Consider the following 18,445-nt stretch of genomic DNA (forward strand, 5'->3'; position numbering starts at 1 on the left):
GAGAGATAGGTAAGGAGGAATCAAGAGAAAAGGGGGAGAGAGGGAGAGTTATTGGTATATGAGGGAGAGAGAGAAAGATAAATAGAGGGTGTGAGAGAAAAAGAGTGAGGAGAGAGGGTAAGATATGGTTTGAGAGAGAGAGAGAGAGAGAGAGAGAGAGAGAGAGAGAGAGAGAGAGAGAGAGAGAGAGAGAGAGAGAGAGAGAGAGAGAGAGAGAGAGAGAGAGAGAGAGATAAATAAAGGAAGAAAAAGTAAAAGAATGTGAGGGAAAGAGATAGCTCAATATATAGAAAGGGAGAGTGGGGGTGAGAGAAGGATATATATAAATTGAGGATGATATAGAGAGATAAAAGTGATACTTAAAGAGATAGAGATAAGGATATATATATATATATATATATATATATATATATATATATATATATATATATGTAGGAAGAGGTAATAAAAATATAGATAGAAAGAGATAGAAGAGTGGGAGGGAGATATAGAGATAAATGTACACTATTATGATATATATTTTAAATTGCATTATATTAGTAGGAATGCATATGGTGTAGGGAAATAACACTAAGGGTGTAGTGTATTATTACAAAAACACATGACTTAATAGTGAGGAAATATGTAATTAAAAAATGCTCAAAGTATTTTAACAAATGCAAATGATTTTCTATTTCAATTCTTGAGAAGAGAGAGGAACCTAGGTTAATAACCTTGTGAAGAGGACACCTAGCAGCCAATATATGCTTTTTAAATGTAATAAATATAATTTTTGAATTATAAGAGACCATCTATGCAATTGAATTAACAATAGCAGGCCCCCACTCCTGAAGTTGTATGGGTTAATGAATAGTGGAAAAGATAAGGCTATTTGTTGTTATTTGTGACATGAAAAAGTATGCCTATATGCCTAAAGTGAAAATCAAAGTTGAAAATCAATTTTTTTTTTTTTCTCCTTCCCATTTCAACTTATAATTTATTTGGACCATGAGCTAATAGAACAAACAATGGAGAGAAAAAGTAAGAAGGAACTATTGTTTTTCTCAAGTTCTTTTCTCTTGCATTGTATTGTTGGATTTTTGGGACTATTGATTTGATCTCACTTTTCTTCTACACTAAATTGTTAGATTGTTGTAGGGAGGTGATAAATTTATATGGGGATAACATGATGAGAATAAGAAATAAGTTTTTTTTGTTTGTATCTTTGGTGATGAATTGAATAAAAGATAAGTACTAAATCAAACTAGAGTATATTTGAGACAAAAGGGGAGTTCATAGTTGTGAGAATTATGAACCTCCATAGATTTTATAACCTTGTTTTTGAAAAATGGATTAGTTTAACCCAATCTATAAGAAAGTGGTAATCATGATTGATATTATTTTTGGATTAAATTATGGTAGTGTGTTATCCTAAAAGTTTATGTAAAAAACTCTCACACAATCTAATCTAGAAATAACGTTGGATGGATCACAAAGAATAATATGAATTGTTGATGTAAAAACCTTGCACACAATCTAATCGACCTCATTACAACAATGGTAAAAATTATGGATTTTGAAAATCTGATATTAGATTTTAACCAATTAATTTATTTTATATTCAAAGGCACTTCTTTTTGTAGGGTAGGAAAGAGTGAAGGGTATTTGGAAATAAAAATTTGAGCAATTGAATCTATTGATTTTTATGTGGTGAATTATATCACTAGCGTTTCTTATCCATCCAAGTGGAAGAACTGATTCTAAAGCATTTTCTTAGAAGGAGGTATTAAAATGAAGGCAACTTTTATGCCTTAGCCACACAAATTAGCCTTCAATCCTATAAGAAATCTATTTGCCTATGATGGCAGATAAATTGGGAGAACATGAGTTAATGGGAAAGCTTTGCAAATGGCTTATGTCTTTGATGCAAGAGCACACGAGCCAGATAGGCGATAAACATCTCTTTATTTGTTTTATTTAGTTTTGTTGTGTTTGGTGGTCTCATCGACATCGCTCCATCAAAATGGTATAACTCATGTACTAAATGATAACAAGCATAGTGTGTGATGTGTTTGATTATGTTAAGGAGGTAAGAGAACAAAGAAGGGGAGTGTTTGTGCATTATTTTAAGGGGATTTCTTGATCAACCTCCATGGTATTTGCATCTCATGTGGAGTAAAGGTCAGAGCTTTATAAACACATTTCACATGTAAAATCATATCGACGTATCACAAATCCCATCGTAGGCTTTCTTAGCTAGTTACCATAGTACCATAAGAAAATGCGTGCTACACCTTGAGCCCAAAATCTCTTCTATGGATATTTTGAATGGCTCCTTATTTTTCATATGCTCCTCTATATTTGGTTCCAAAATAATTTTTTCATCCTGGTCCAGATGCTTTGGACTCTAGAAGTACTTTCATTGTATAAATGTCATCTATGATTTATGTTTGGATTGTAAGGCATCATAGGCAATAGGGGACCATTTCTAATTGAGTGTGAAAGTAAAGAAATTAATTTATTTTTAAAAGAAATCGATCATCCTAGACCGTGCCAAAATGGGAGCTTGAAAACAATGGTTTGACATCCATCTAAGTGTAATGGATAAGGGAATTATGTCAGGTCTTGTATTTGCGACTACTCCGATAGACATGTTTGCAAAATGTGGAAGCATAAACATGGTACTTAAACTATTTGACATAATATCTCATCGAATTTTAGTCTCATGGTTCCTTGTGATAAGACATGTACATAATGAATTTGTTGAAGCGGCTTACTTCGTAGCTGATGCAATCGAAGTGGAAGGTATGTGTTTGGCTGAAACAGATTTATTGGAAAGGCATTAAAAACTTGCATACAAGTTTTATGACCATTCAGCTCCTAGTCCAGAGCTTGAAATGGTGAAATAAGAGGTGAAGCGAACTGCCATAGGGGAATCAAGGGGCATATCAGACAATGAAGAATTTAGAGAGGAAAATATTCTTTTTGTATATATGTGTTAATCAAATAGGGGAGAGAGGTCATCTTGCATTAGTCCTTTGTCAGATGCAAGAAAGGCGCATTAACTTTGCAGAGCTTGAACAAGAATGCAAATGTGTTGGAGATAGAAGAGATGAGCGATGATCATTTCAGAGAGATGATTGAAGCAACTGATCTCAATGATGATAAATTTATTGATCAAAATGGGTTTGTGATCTCATGCTTACATTCAACACTTCTTCGATGACAAAGGCGCACAAATGGCCAGAAAATGTCCTGATTCAAGAACTCGATGGATTTTTACAATAAAAATGAGACAAAGAAGAAGAGGAGGGAGCTTGTGAATGCTTGCAGTTTTCAACCTAGAGTAGAGTGGACAAAAATCTATTTTGTTGTCCCATCGTATACAAAGGCATTGATGGTGAGAGATATGACAGGGCATGAATAATATGCACTGACATAAATGAATCGATGGCTCCGAAGAGTGCAATGGTCTTTCTCTATCTCTCGATGACTGTGCACCGTTGATGAACAAAATGAGTTTCTCAATCTCATATAGGGAACGCCTTCGGCGTAAAAATCTCCATAGTTACTGTTTCTTTTCATCTTCTCATCATAAAAGCATTACTGTCTGATCATTGCCATCATGTAACTGGTGAGTGCAAAGAGTAAATATTGATTTGACATTCACTAAAGGAGCGCAAAGTCCCAGACATCAGCTCCGGGTTCATTCTAGGGAGTTTGCAGTGCATTTGACAACAACTGACAACAACTGGGCGAATGAAAAACAAACGAAATTCAACCGCCATGATGATCTAAATCAACTTGCACTCTGTCTAGAAGAGTCTGCACTGTAGATGTGAAACAAATAGCTTGTCCATTTTAGATAAAGAGTTGCCTTCGCCGAAAATATCTAAAATTTAATTTAAAACTTATACAAATCAATAAAAACCAAGGAAACTGATATTTTAAAATCATTTAAAATATTTTGTTTCTGACATTTGATGTATAGTGATGCCAATGGTAATAAATTTTTTACTCTATACATAATTATGTATATTTTTGTGTGGAAAAATTAAATTTTTTATCCACACAAACCAATAAAAATACAAATAACTGTCATTTTTGTTATTATTTAAAATAAAAATTAAATTTGTACTATAGTTTTTTTGTTTAAATATTTTAATTCTTTATTTTGATTGGCTAAAGTAATAAAAAATTTGGATTGCATGAATGGAATAGTATCATGAGTTGGTGGGAACTAATAAATTACTACATTCTTATTTTTTTAATCTTTTATGAAATGAAGTTTAATTTCACAATTCATTTCCTTCTTTTTAAAAATAATATAAAAATACTAACACATCATTATACTATGAAATATATAAATATAAATATTATTATATTTTGTACAAAATGTTATTAGTACATAATACATTATTATCATATTAATAAAAAATATTATTATATATTTAATCATCTAATAATGCTTTTTCATTATAACAATACATAATTCTTCATTTTTTTTTATGTTTGATTGAAAGTATATGAATAAAAAAAATGTATGATCAAATAAATTTGATTAAAAAATTTAAATTTTTTAATGATAATACTACAAAACATTATTAGCACATAATACATTATTATCATATTAATAGAAAATATTATTATATATTTAGTCATCTAATCATGCTTTTCCATTACAACTTGGTCATCTAATAGGAATCTAATCATTATATATTTAGTCATCTAATCATGCTTTTCCATTATATATTTAGTCATCTAATAGGAATCTGAAGGCTCCGAAGGTCAATTTAGAAGAAAATTCCCAAGTAGTTGTGGATGAAATTGTTAAGGGGTCCTCCCCATGTTGGTGAATCAGTAAGTTTGTTTCTATCATTTGTTCAAAATTAAGAACCTTCCAAGACTTTCGAATTTCACACATTTTGCAGGTTGGGATTGGGGTGGTAGATTACTTGTTGAATGTGGCTTGCAAGTTGGACCATTTAGTAACTAAGTGGTGGGGGTCCGCAGATGAAGAGACACATTGGGATGCCTAGCTGGATCTTTCGATTCAAGTTTAGTGATTAGGAGATGTACCATCATTGTTGTATGTCCCAAATTCTCATTTAATGTAAAGGGTGATGCATTAATGGGGATTGTGCAAAAGTGATCCGTTTGAATGCTCCCACTCCTAGAGAAGTACGAGCCTTTAATGCCGACTCTTTTTAGTTCATTGGGAGGCATGCACACTATCACATCGGGCTTGAAAGGTGACACTCTGAGAACATTCCAGTGTTGCCTTAAATGGCCTTTCCAGTTTTTTTTTTAAAAATAAAATAAAAATGCTTCTCTTCATCTCATTTTATGTTGTAAGCATGCAAAACAAATCTAGTTCGAGGTGGTGGTGAGTGCGGTTGTTCTGGCAGAAATGGAAGCTAACTTTGTACTCAAGACCAAGAAGCAGATCTACCCATTCCTTGGGCCATTCACAGAAAAGAGATTGAATGGGATGTTCTACACAGAGATGAATTATTGATGAAAAGCATCTAGAGATTAATGGGGGAGAGCATTGGGATTGTAGATTACCACTACATAATGAATATGGATGCATACTCCCTAATTGTTGAATGGGGGTTGGAATTGGAGCATTTTTTGGAGCCACTAAAGAGGGTGGTGAATACAATTATTCCAGAAGATTACAATTAAACCTTGCATCCATTTTCGAATGGGCAGTCCCTGGCAGAGGGTTCAATTTGTGCGAAGGCATTATGCATTTTCACTGTGAATCAAAGTAGCATTACACTCCTTTTTGAGGTGGCGGGATAACCAAATGTATGCTTTCTTTAGAGAGGAGGCACAAATTGGATGAGAGGCCTTGAAGGTGTTTGTGGATATGATGGAGGTGGATGTGGAGTTGCAATGTTCCATTGAGGAGGCTACAGCTCTTGAGGACGTGGGTATGAGTGCTATGGATGGAGGCTAAGAGAGAAAATGGAGGCGGGTGGACCCTTGCTCCTCATCCAGTTAGCTGTTTCATGGACTTTTTATCATTTTTGACGACTTGGGGGTTAATCCCCTATTTTTTGGTTTGCTGTAGGTCTTGTTTGAACTGTTTTATTGCTTAAATTTTCCCATTTAAGACTAGTACAAGCTATTTTTGGATGCTCGAGCTGCTTATTTTATTTGATGATACAATGATGGTTAATGGTTGGGAATACAAGGGGTTTAGAAGATGGTTTATAAAGGTGGTGTTTTGGAGGGTGGTTTGGGACTGTTAGAATGTTTGGACAGTTAATTGTAAAGTTTCTATTTTAAATCAATAAAATTACAAAGTTACCGATAAAAAAATTCCTATTTAGATTCCTATACTTTTAGGGAGCTTATTAAATTATGTTTATGAAAGTATATTTATAAGTATTTTATAAGAATTATTTTATTATAAATATTACATATAATAATTACAAGTTTGTACTTATTAATTTAAATTATTATCGGATTAGTGTACAAAAATAATAACAATCAAATAATAATATAATATAATTTATAAAAATTACATTTATTAGTGATAATTATTTTTTACTTCTACATTTACTTATTTTGGTTTAGGGAGAATTCTTGTATTTTCCTTTTCAAAGTGGACAATATTTTATCATCTTGGGAATAATTTTCTATTAGAACTGTATACACTCAAAAATGGCCATGATTAATTAAATAAATGTTTATTATTTATTTAATGATTATTCTCCTATTAAATAATTAAATTGAAAACTTTAATTTATTTAATTCATTTAGTTTTTCTTCAATATCAATCTTATTAAATATTTAATCATGCATTATGCATTCTTCTAAAGTCTCCATTAATTAAATAATTCTATAATTATTTAACCTCCTTTTCCACCTCACTTCATCTCCACATCACTCAATCTTGGCAACTCAATTCATGTGGCTAAACAAATTATTAATTAGCCATATTAAAATCTAACTTCCATTTTCAAGTTGAAAGAATGTGTACGTACACTTATTTTTCAACTTCCCTATATTCTCTCCATCACTCCTACATCTTTGGAGGAGGTTGTGTCCACATCATCTTGGTAAACTTCCACTTGTCCCACATTTCCTAAATCTCCTCCAACTATCCTATATTCTTGGAGTCTTCATCTTCAGTCAAGGTGAGCATCTTGCCACTTGGACTCCTCTTCCACATTTTCATCTACCTTGCATGTGTAGGAGGAACATCTTCCCCCTTCTTCTCTCACATTCCAACTAATCCATCATAGCCATCAATCTTGCATGATTCAATCTCAACCGTTGATCTCTGCCACATGGGAATTTGTTCATGAAAATCTATAAAAAGAGTATTTCCTTAGCATTTTGAATCTAGTAGTTATCTTGTATTCACGTGAGTTTTGAGCATCCAAGCGTTTTAGCAATTTACAGTGTGCCTTAGGTTTTTAATTTAATCTTTCATAGAGTTGCATATTTAGCTTTGCACAACCATTTAGCTTTGCATACAACATCCAGTTATCAAAGAGTGCATTCATTATTTGTCATCTTGGAGGCTACAACCAGTGTAATCTGTGAGCAACATCTGCAACAAGATCAAAGATGATAGGACACAATTCAACAACAAGTGGAGGTTTACTGTTTGAAGTATTTCTCTTTTAAATTGTTTCATTGGTAATTTTGGAGTTTCCTGTAGGTTTACATTATTGTCAAAATAACAAATCTTATAGGTTCATTCTTGGAATATTTCCAGGTTACACATTTGCATTTGTTCATGGGTACCTAACATGGCCTTGTAGCCGGGACCCATCTTGCATTGCTTAGTTGCATTGTAGACTTAAGTGCATTCCCCTAAGTTGCACTTAAGGGGGGGTGTTGGTGTAAATAATTATTCATCATGGATATTATTACACCTTACTTAAGTTTACTTAGGAAATGAATTTCATAGTAGTTTGGGTATGACACTTGGGTGTTTGTGCTACATTGGGATAGTGTGTGTAGGATAATTTCCACCTTTTGTGGTCTTATCTTGTTGTTACTACTCTATCATATCCACTATTGTGGAGTGATAATTCCACCTTTGGTGGGTGATCCATCTCATGTGGAATATTTTATTGTTTCTCCTACCTACCACACCTATTTCCTACCTACCCTTGTTTCTTATTGAGCCACATGTCATGTTTGTGTGCTCACATATCCATATAGCCTTGCCTATATAATCAAGATCATATTTATTGTATGTAATGATTGATGATCTAGTTGATCACATTTTGCATCTTGATAGAATACAGTTTATTCCTATAATCTATTTTGTTCTCTCTTATTTGTGCTCTCCATTTCTTCTATATCTTGGCAAAATCTCACAAAAACGGATCCTCAAGATCACATTAGGGAATTCTGTACCATGAGTATGAAATTTGCAGATAATGAAACCCATCTCATATGTTTATTTCCTAGAAGTTTTAGTGGACAATCAATGGAATGGATCTCTAAATTGCCACTTAGGATTAGATCATTTGAGGAGCTTGTGAATAAGTTCATTTCACAATACTCATAACATACACCATGAGATAACGATGTTGGATTTGTGTAATTTCAAGCAAAAGAATGGGGAATCTTTCATGGTCTTTTTACAACGATGGAGGCGATTGTTTAATAGATATCGTAGACCAGTGCCAGATTAGGAGAAAATGGACATCTTCATTGACAATCTTACTAGTGAAATGAGTTATAGCCTCAAGTTATAATGTCCTAGTTTTGCAAAAATGATTGAAAATGGTTTAAAAATAGAGGATGCTATGGTAAAGAAAGGAGAATTTAAACTCTACAAGCTAACTTCAACAATAACAACAAGAACAACCACAACAAAAATGATAAACCAAAATTCTGGACAAAGAATATAAATGTTGCTAATGATGGAGTACCTGATAACAATGGTGTTAAACCACAAAAACCTATTTTCAATCTCTCAAGTCGAGCACTAGTGAATAACAAAGATAATATAAAACCAAAACCTTTCTTTTCCAATACTCGTAGAAAATTTACCAACATTGTCGAACCATTGGAATTGGCTTTAAATATTCTTATTGGAAACAAGTTAATCACATTACCAGAAGCAAGAGATTTCGAGCCCAAAATTAAACCAACTTGGTGGAATGACAATCATTTTTGTGATTTTCATAGAAATAAGGGACATCAAACTAATGATTATCAAAGGCTCAAACATCTTGTCCAAGATTTAATTGACAATGAGGTTATCATAGTGGATGGTCACAAAACAACTGAATCGCATTTAGCCTTCAAATCTCCACTCCCTAACTATGAAAAGGGTGGACTCTCAAATACACAAGATGACAAATGAAAAGCAAAGGTAATTTATGCTCACACCTATGACAATGTAGTAAATTGTTGGCAATTTGGAGGAATTGATTATGTGTTTCATTGATGTTTGTCATTGATGTCAACACTAGCCCATTTGGTTGTCTACTAGGTTCCGATAGAGTAGTTGGACCTTGATGATGATCAAGAGATTTTTCTCCGGTATGTTTCGATTGGTGGAATTGGTTTGGTTTGGTTATTTTGTTATTCAGATGCGTGTCACATTCGGTTGGTTCAGGATTTGATGATCCAAAAGCTATCATATGTTCTAGTAAGCCTTTTGGTTACCAGTAAGGGTATTATTGACAGAGCTTTGTTGGAGATCTTTTGATGGATTCAATAAGTGGTATGGGTGCGGCTTCTAGAAGGTTATAAGGATGTTGATGGTTATCATGTTTGTTTTCCAGTTGTTTGGTGGTGTTGCATTTGGCTTATGGCGACCTATTTTAGGCCCGGTGCTATTCTGTTAGGTTAAGGACTGGTTTATGTAACATGTTGGTGGATGCTCCCGATGCGTTACCGGTTGGATTTATTGTATTATCTTTTAGGTGGCTAACCTAATTATTTAGGTCTTGGGTTGGTATAAATATGATGTAAGATCTCTTTGTAGATCATCGATCGTGGGTTATGGGATTATCTGTTTGTGAATAAAGTTGTAATCATATGAAAAGGTTTTGGTCGATCATAGGTGATCAAATTGGGTTTGTGTAAGAGGTTTAAGACCTCTGACATTGAGCTTAATCGAAACTGTACTCAAGCATAGGAGATGCTATTCTTGTAGTTCATTCTTATTTCCAGATTGTAGTCTGGATATCTTTTGTAGTCAGTGAGGCTCCTTTGTGATGAGCAGTATGCTCTAGGCTATTGGCCTTCCTGCATGTGCAGGCCCCTTATTGTAATCACATACTTACTATAGAAGTATCATCTGACCGTGGGTAGGCTTCCCACTGTAGTTTTTCCCTTTACCGAGTTTTCCACGTATAAATATTGGTGTTATGTATTGTGGATGTGTGCTATTTGGTTTATGATTTATGTTTGTGCCTAATTGATATATCTTCTATTTCAGTATTTGGTTTATGCATTCCAGTAAAAGTTTTTGTGTGTTTAAAGTTTCATAATCTATTAACAACTGATTTTCCCCCCTCCTCTCAGTTGTTCACCAGTTATCCTAAGATAAATGCCATCATTATTAAGGATAAAATACCCTTAAAACCAGTGCATGCCATTACTCAGAGTAAGGCTAAGGTAACATTCTTGAGTGTAATGATTAGGACAACCTCTACCTCAAGGCAGTATAACAGTAGATCAATTGCAGAAAACACCTGCACAAATATCAATCCTAGAGCTCCTAAAAAATCTCACCAACGCATAAGGAAATATTTGAAAAGGCTTTAGTAGAAACAAGAGTCTCTAAAGATTTGGATGTTGATCAATTTCAAAACATGGTGGGATATTTCATAGCCCCTCATTGCTTGTTATTCACATAGCATGATGACGTATCATTGCAACATCCGCATAATTCTCTGCTCCACATTGAAGTGCTTATTCATAAAACACGGGTCAAACGTGTTCTCATAGATTGAGGAGCGGGCTTAAATATTTGTGCACTAAATTTAGTAAAAGCTTTGGGTTTTTCAGAAAATACTGTAGATCCCATAAAGAGAATAACAATCAAAGCATATGATGAAGAAGAATGTTCTTCCAAAGGAACAATGGGTTTACCACTCATAATAGGACCAGTTCAAAAAGATACAATTTGTCAAGTCTTGGAATTGAATTTATCCTATAACATTCTTCTGGGCAGACCCTGGATTCATGATATGCAAGCGGTTCCATAAACCTATCATCATTGTGTAAAATATCCCTATAATGGACAAGAGATTGCAATTTCAACAGATTCAACTCAATATTGTAGCAATTTAAAGCCAGCTCAGGATGCAATAGTTCCTTATAACAGAAAAGAATTCTCTCCTATCTCGACATCTCTAGATACATCATTCACATCAACCTTAGAAATTTTTGATAAAAAGTTGAAATTGATTGATGAAGGAATGGGAAAGTATTCTTTGCAAACTTTTCCACTTTCTCCAAAATCTTGTGGAAAACCAAAAAATTCACAATCACAAAACCCACAAAAATCTCTTCAAAAATTTGATGGAGAATTTGTCAAAGCTGGGACATTATTTGAAGAAACTGAAGACAAAGACATCCTTAATTGGTTATATAAGGACGAAGAAGAGACCAGAGCAACAAATTTAGAGGTCACTATTCCCACAAAGTAGTATGGTAATGGATTCAGAATCATACAAAGAATGAGATACAAAGGAAAAGGCCCTATTGACAAGCGTCAAGAAGGCATCATAGAACCCATCCAACCTCACTATCAACATGCTTTTGATAAATCTGGCCTTGTCTATGGCCAATATACTCAACCTACACAAAATTAGGATCACCATCAACATCACCAACATAACATAAAATCAACACAAAGGGAACAATCATCATAAGAATTGGCACAACAACAAGCAACTGAAGATGCTGTAGATGTATAAAAATGACCACTTTCCTAAGTGAATATTTAATATTCATTTTAACCCATTTCTCTATTTTAATTAAATTTTGTTTAATTAAATCATTCACATTCATCTATTTGATTAAATAAGTTATTCGATTTATTTAATTAAATTCACTTAGGCCTTTCATATCATTTAAATTGAATAAATCACTTTATTTAATTAAATCCCCTTTCTACTCTTTTTAATTAAATTTACATTTAATTAAAATTGTTCACTTCAAATAAATAAATCCAATTTATTTAAATCACCCACTTGCATCTATTTTGTTGAAATAAAGCAATTTATTTTAATTAAAATTACCCCCCATCCACTTGCATTTTCCTACATCTCCCACTTGCCTCTCTAAACACCCTTCTAGATTCTTCTAATCCCTTCTAAATTAGCCTAACCCATCTACTAGATATTGTCACATCCCTAAGTAAAGGGAAGTCACTTCTCAAACCCTCAAAGTCTTTAGAAACCATTAAAGGCTTTATGTCTTCAACAAGTTAACCTTGAAAGTCTTCCAAACCATTAATGATTAAGTCAACCCTCTTGCATGGTTAGAGACTTTCTCTTTAACTCAACCCTCATCTAACCCAAGGGTCTCATCAAGCATTGATGGCTTTAACCTTGGTTATTTCTTTAACCCTTGCACAAGAGTTTATCCTTTGGGTAAAATCTTTATCCAATGGATAATCTTAACCTAACCTTAACCCTTACCTCCTAAGGTAACCATGAGGTCTTCTCAAGCATTTAATGCTTCTTACATCTCCTCTCAAGCAGTCTTATGCTGAAAATTGTCACCATTTCATTGGTGAGAATTGTAAACATGGATTGATAACTTTCAATCCTGACCCTTGATAGGATCATCCAATCTTGACCCTTCATTGCCCTATTTTCCTTATAAATAGAGTCATTCTTCTATCATTCTAGGATCCAAGTTTTATGCATCTAATCTATACTCATTTTTATCAAGTATTTTAGTCTCTCTTTGAATATAAATAATCTAATAAGCATTTTAGAAGTATTTCTCTTTATCATAATAATCATATTAAGCTAGTGTATCATGTTAGGATAGTTCTTTTACTAGTCCTTTCATCTTATCATCATATACATGTTAGTTTAATTCATATTTGTTAATATCATGCATATTTAGGATTGCATTCATGTTAGATTGATCAAACATCCCTCATTCTCATGATTGTCATCCCTAAATCACTTTGCTCAGTGATATGAGAGAAAAGGCATTGGTTTGAGGGGTATTGTGAGATAGAGAAAAATGGAACATCCCTTGGGAAGTTGAGTTATTCCATATAGCTCCATAACTTGCACCAAGAGTTCCATTGGTGTGTGGACTAGTCTTGAATTCATATTATTCGTTTCATTGCACCACTTTTCCCGCACACATTTCTGGCACCCACCGTGGGGCATAACCCCATTTATCAAATTGTTTTTGATGCAGGACTAACTTTGCAGGTACATGAAAAAATTGAATTAGGGTGTGGATACCATTCTCTAGCACATCCAATCTTTCCTTTGGTGCATCCCGCTCACTGTTTAGCATGTTGATACCATACTTTAGCTCATCCCGACTTAACCTTAGTGCATAATCACTTCTGTTAATTCCTGTAGGTCTCAGCGCTTTAAAACATCAGTGCAACGCATCTAGGCAACAACGTAGCGCATCTGGGCTTTTGGCTAGTGCATCGGTTCTATTCTCTAGCACATCTGGTTTGTAAATTAGCGCATAGATAACACAAAGAGAAAAAAAAAATTGTAACAGAGACAAAAAAAATAGACTTGTAGAAGTCCACCTTGGAAATTTTGTTTTCTAACTGGTTTTTATCGTAGGTAACTAACGTTTGTTTACAGGATTGAGAGATTTTATTTTTTACTAAGTTTAGGCTTGTAATTAAATTTTTTATTTCTAACCTGGTTAAATTAGTTATTTAAAGTTTTCTTCATTTCCTCATTAGTAAAATTTAACTCATTTTTTCTTTTGGGTAACTTAAAAAGAACAACAAACAAAACCTTACCTTGCTTTCATAGAAAAAAAAAACATTTCGTTTTTGGTTTTTTTTTTTTTTTTAAAAGAACAAAATAAACTTTATTAAGCAAAGTCTTAAAAAGAACCTCACCATCCTTTGGTGTCTACAAGGATCCATTACGTTTTCTTGCATAAGTTAAAGAACCTCACTTGTTCTCAAGTTCTAGATAAAACAAAAGAGGGAAATCTTTCCCCTATCAAATTCATTTTGTTGACCATCTTGAAAAATTTGCTTTGTTGACCAGGATTTCATTACTTAGCTTAAAATATCACTGATTTGGGAGTTAAGAAGAACACCATGCTATTTTGGAGCAACATCTCCAAATAGAAGTTAGCAAATCATTGCTTTAAAGGATAAAAAGAACTTTGTGTGCTTTGTCTTGAAAGTGGAAGGTATATGCTCTCCCCTTAATTGGGTGACCAAAAAGTTAAACCACTCTTATGCTTTCTGTATTTCAAGCATTTACAACCTTTAGCAGGCCTGCCCTCCCGAGTTGCTCTTAGAGCACCATTTAAATGGTCAGTGAGAGGGGAACGACCTAAGTGGGAAACGAATTTATCGCCAAGTGTTTCAACCCATTATAATCAAAAGTGGAGGGTGACGAAAATCCCTTCAACAGTTTTGCTTAGCGATTAGCTTTCCCCCAGTATCTTTACGATACATAAAGCCTTCGTTCTAAAGGTTGGGAAGCCTCCCGAGGGAGTTTATCACTGGAGAGCGAATATGAAGCTTGATTACAAACTTTAGAAATAGAAAGCTTGAGCCGAGTCAGTATCTAGACATCTTCAATATCATAGTGCAAGGTTGGGGAAGAATCCACCCCCAAGATTACTCACCATATATCTCAAGATAGCTAGTCAATTGTGAAGCAATTCACTTTGGGTAAATTTCTGGCTAAAGGCAAAAAAATGGGCGCCCCCTAGGGGGTGACACGACTGTTTGAGCTAATGAAGTATCGAGACTAGTGGGCTATAATATTGTTGATGACCTTTGAATAAAGAGTCTGCTTGAATTGTATTTTTTTATATCCAAACATATGAAAACATTGAGGATTTGAACACATCCTCGCAGAACATACACTCTTTGTTTAGAATAGGAAAAAATGGTTGTCTTTTTCATGCTGTGTTTGCATTTTATACTTCAAAAAATCATCTATCAAAGTTGAAAAAGTGTTAAAATTTACAAAGAAACCCACAAAAAAAGCAAAATAGACCAGTTTAGCGCATCAAAGCTAAAATATAGTGCATTCATTCTCAAAACTAGCACATAACCATCTGGACATTTGGAAATTTATCACTAGTGCTCTTAGGCACCATATTAATGCATTGAAACATTAGCCTAGCGCATTGGGGGCAAACTGTAGCGCTTTAAAGCAAAACATTAGCGCTTTTTGAAGACAGATTAGTGCATAACCATTCTTGACATAGTAGAAGTCAAAACTCTAATTTAGTGCATAGCACAAGTAGCTTAGCATATTGGTGGTTTTAAACAGCACATCCGAGTCAAACTTTAGCGCATCTAGTCTCTGTCTTAGCGCATAGGTAAAACTATGAAAAACAGAGAACAAAACTGAACATTCTTAAAATTTTTTAACATTAGTTTCAAACACCCTTTTGGATCTTCAGTCGACCTCGTTAGGCAAAACTTGAGTCCGAACATCAGAAACTATTCCAAACAATCAAACAAGTCATTCTAAGAACAACAGTTGTCAAAAATTTAAAACTAGCTAAGGATAACACTTTCTCCTATCAAAATCGAGTAACATCATCACACTGATCAAAAGGTCCACCAATTAAATGGAATCCATCATCAAAGCATACCTAGTTTAAACCTAAGTTATCAAATCAAGTTTCCATATCGAAAAAATCTTATTCCATATCATTTGACGTATTTTGTCATGAGGGGGTATCTAAACCTTCATTTGATAGAGTAGCCTTAAGTTTTCAAACCAAGTATCATAATCCAACCAAATCAAAGGAAACCATTGATAACATGTGTATGACCACTCTTCATATTTTGAGAAGAAAAAGTTTTCATCACAACACTAAGTTAAAAAAACAACAACCTCGGAATAGATTTCTCTACATCAATCGCCAACTATTCAAATCTCATCGCACATTTCTCCATCATATGTGCTTATATCTTCAAGACAAGTCAAAGGAATTTGAAAAAGAGCCATTGAGAAGTAGAGCCTTTTGCCAAAAATCAGCATTCAGTCAACGCTTAAATCGTGGAGGAAAGATCAACCCAACTTTCTTCCTGGAAATCTGCATCACTTATAACATAGCTTGATTTGAACCACCGGCCCCCGAACAACATGAAGAAGAGGAGTTCATCCCCTTTGTCACAAAAAGTTTCTATTAGATTCCCACTGTCACTCGCTCTCAACAAAACAAGCAAAGCGAACCAAAACTAGAGTCAAGTATGGGTCGAATCCTTTCGAGTATCCAAATCTAGAGGACACAAAGATTACTAAGGAGCTCCTCCAAGAATGTCAAGAAAGCGGCTCCTTTCAAAAAATTATGGAAAGACTCAGTGAAGCCGACAAAGAAAAATACATGCTCATCCTAACAAGCAAAGGAGTTAGGATTCTAGAAGACTTTGACACTGAAATCTTTAGGACAAGGTCGCAAAATTATACTTATCAAGAACAACAAAGAGAAGAGGAAATAGATGAACCTGAACAAAACATACCTGAGCAAAACATACCTGAATAACATAACATACCAAAACACATTCATGCCCGAACTAGGGATAACAAAAGGGAAGAACCCTTCCCTCAACAAACAAATGCGCCCATGGTTGCTCTTACACAACAAATGCAAATGCTACAAAGACAAATACAGGACATGCAACAGGGGACAATAGTGTAGTATTCCTTAAATGAAATTTGTCCTTACCTCTTTGACAGGAGATTGAATATGATACCTTTTCCCCCGAATTCTGACATACCTAAATATGACAAATATGATGGTAAGAGTGATCCTCATGATCATGTTCGGGAGTTTTATACCATGAACCTTGAATTTGCCCATGATGACACCTATTTGATGAGGCTATTGCCAGAAGCTTGGGAGGACAAACAATGGAGTGGTTATCCAAACTTACACCTCCCGTCAGATCCTTTGATGAGTTGTTCAATAAATTTATCACTCAATACTCCTACAATATTCAACACACAATCACCATGCTAGATGTATGTAATACCAAACAAAAAAACAATGAAACATTCATGGTGTTTCTTCAATGTTGGAGACAGATGGTTTCGAGGTATCCTCAAGATGTACCCGAAAAGGAAAAGATGGAAATTTTCATCGACAATCTGAATAGTGAGATGAGTCACATACTCAATCTCCAATGCATACCATCTTTTGCCAAGTTGATTGAAAATGGAATCCAAGTAGAGGAGACATGTATTAAGAAAGGAACATTGAAGTTATTCAAAGAAGGAACTAATTCATCTAACTCTCATTTCAATGTTGGTAACGAGGGAGGAACTGATGCTAATGATGTAAAATCCAAACAACCAGTATTGTCTTTATCCGGTAATCCTCAGGCCACCAAGAATCAAAAGGGTGTTAACCAAAGCATTAACACTTATATGCCAAATACCAATCCGAGAACTTCAAATGTAAACAACACAAATCGAGGACCTAATCCAAATTCAAGGGGTAATACCAACAATTTTCCAAATAAACACATTTACACACCATTGGGGCAATCCTTAGAATCAACATTCTGAGAACTCCTCGCAAACAAGATTATTACATTACCAGCTATAAACAACTTTGAACCCTAGGTCAAACCACCTTGGTGGAATGACTCACACTTCTATGATTTTCATCGAAACAAAGGACATCAAACAAATGATCGCATGAGGCTTAAAAACATTATTCAAGACATGATTGATAGAGGTGATTTAATGCTCAATGGTGTCAAGACAAATGGTGATAATGACGCCTTTAAAAATCCTCTTCCAAATTACAACAAAGAAGGAGATTCATCATCAAACGATACCAGAGGAGCTCACATAAATCACATATACAATAACACCATCAATCATATATCGATAGATGACAATCAAGTAAATGTCATTAAAATCAAAGACAAACACGAACATGAATTGATCAATGTAACCACCAGAGCTCAAAAATATGTCTTAAAAGGGCATACATCAACAACAACCACTATCCCCAAGAATCAATATGATTTGGTAAGTCAACTGCGAAGAAATCCTTTTCGAATATCCATACTTGAGTTGCTCAAACTTTCGCCAAAACATAAGGACATCTTGGAACAAGCACTAGTCGAAACCAACGTACCTCAAGATCTGGATATTGAAAAATTTCAAGCCATGGTGGCTCACATGACTGGGCCTCATAATCTCACAATTTATGAACATGATAATATCTTGTTGAGTCATCCACATAATACTCCCCTTCACATTTAAGTCTTAGTCTACAAACATCGAGTTAAAAGAGTATTAATAGATGGAGG

This window comes from Cryptomeria japonica, chromosome 11, assembly GCF_030272615.1.
Source record: "Cryptomeria japonica chromosome 11, Sugi_1.0, whole genome shotgun sequence".
Taxonomy (NCBI): Eukaryota; Viridiplantae; Streptophyta; class Pinopsida; order Cupressales; family Cupressaceae; genus Cryptomeria; species Cryptomeria japonica.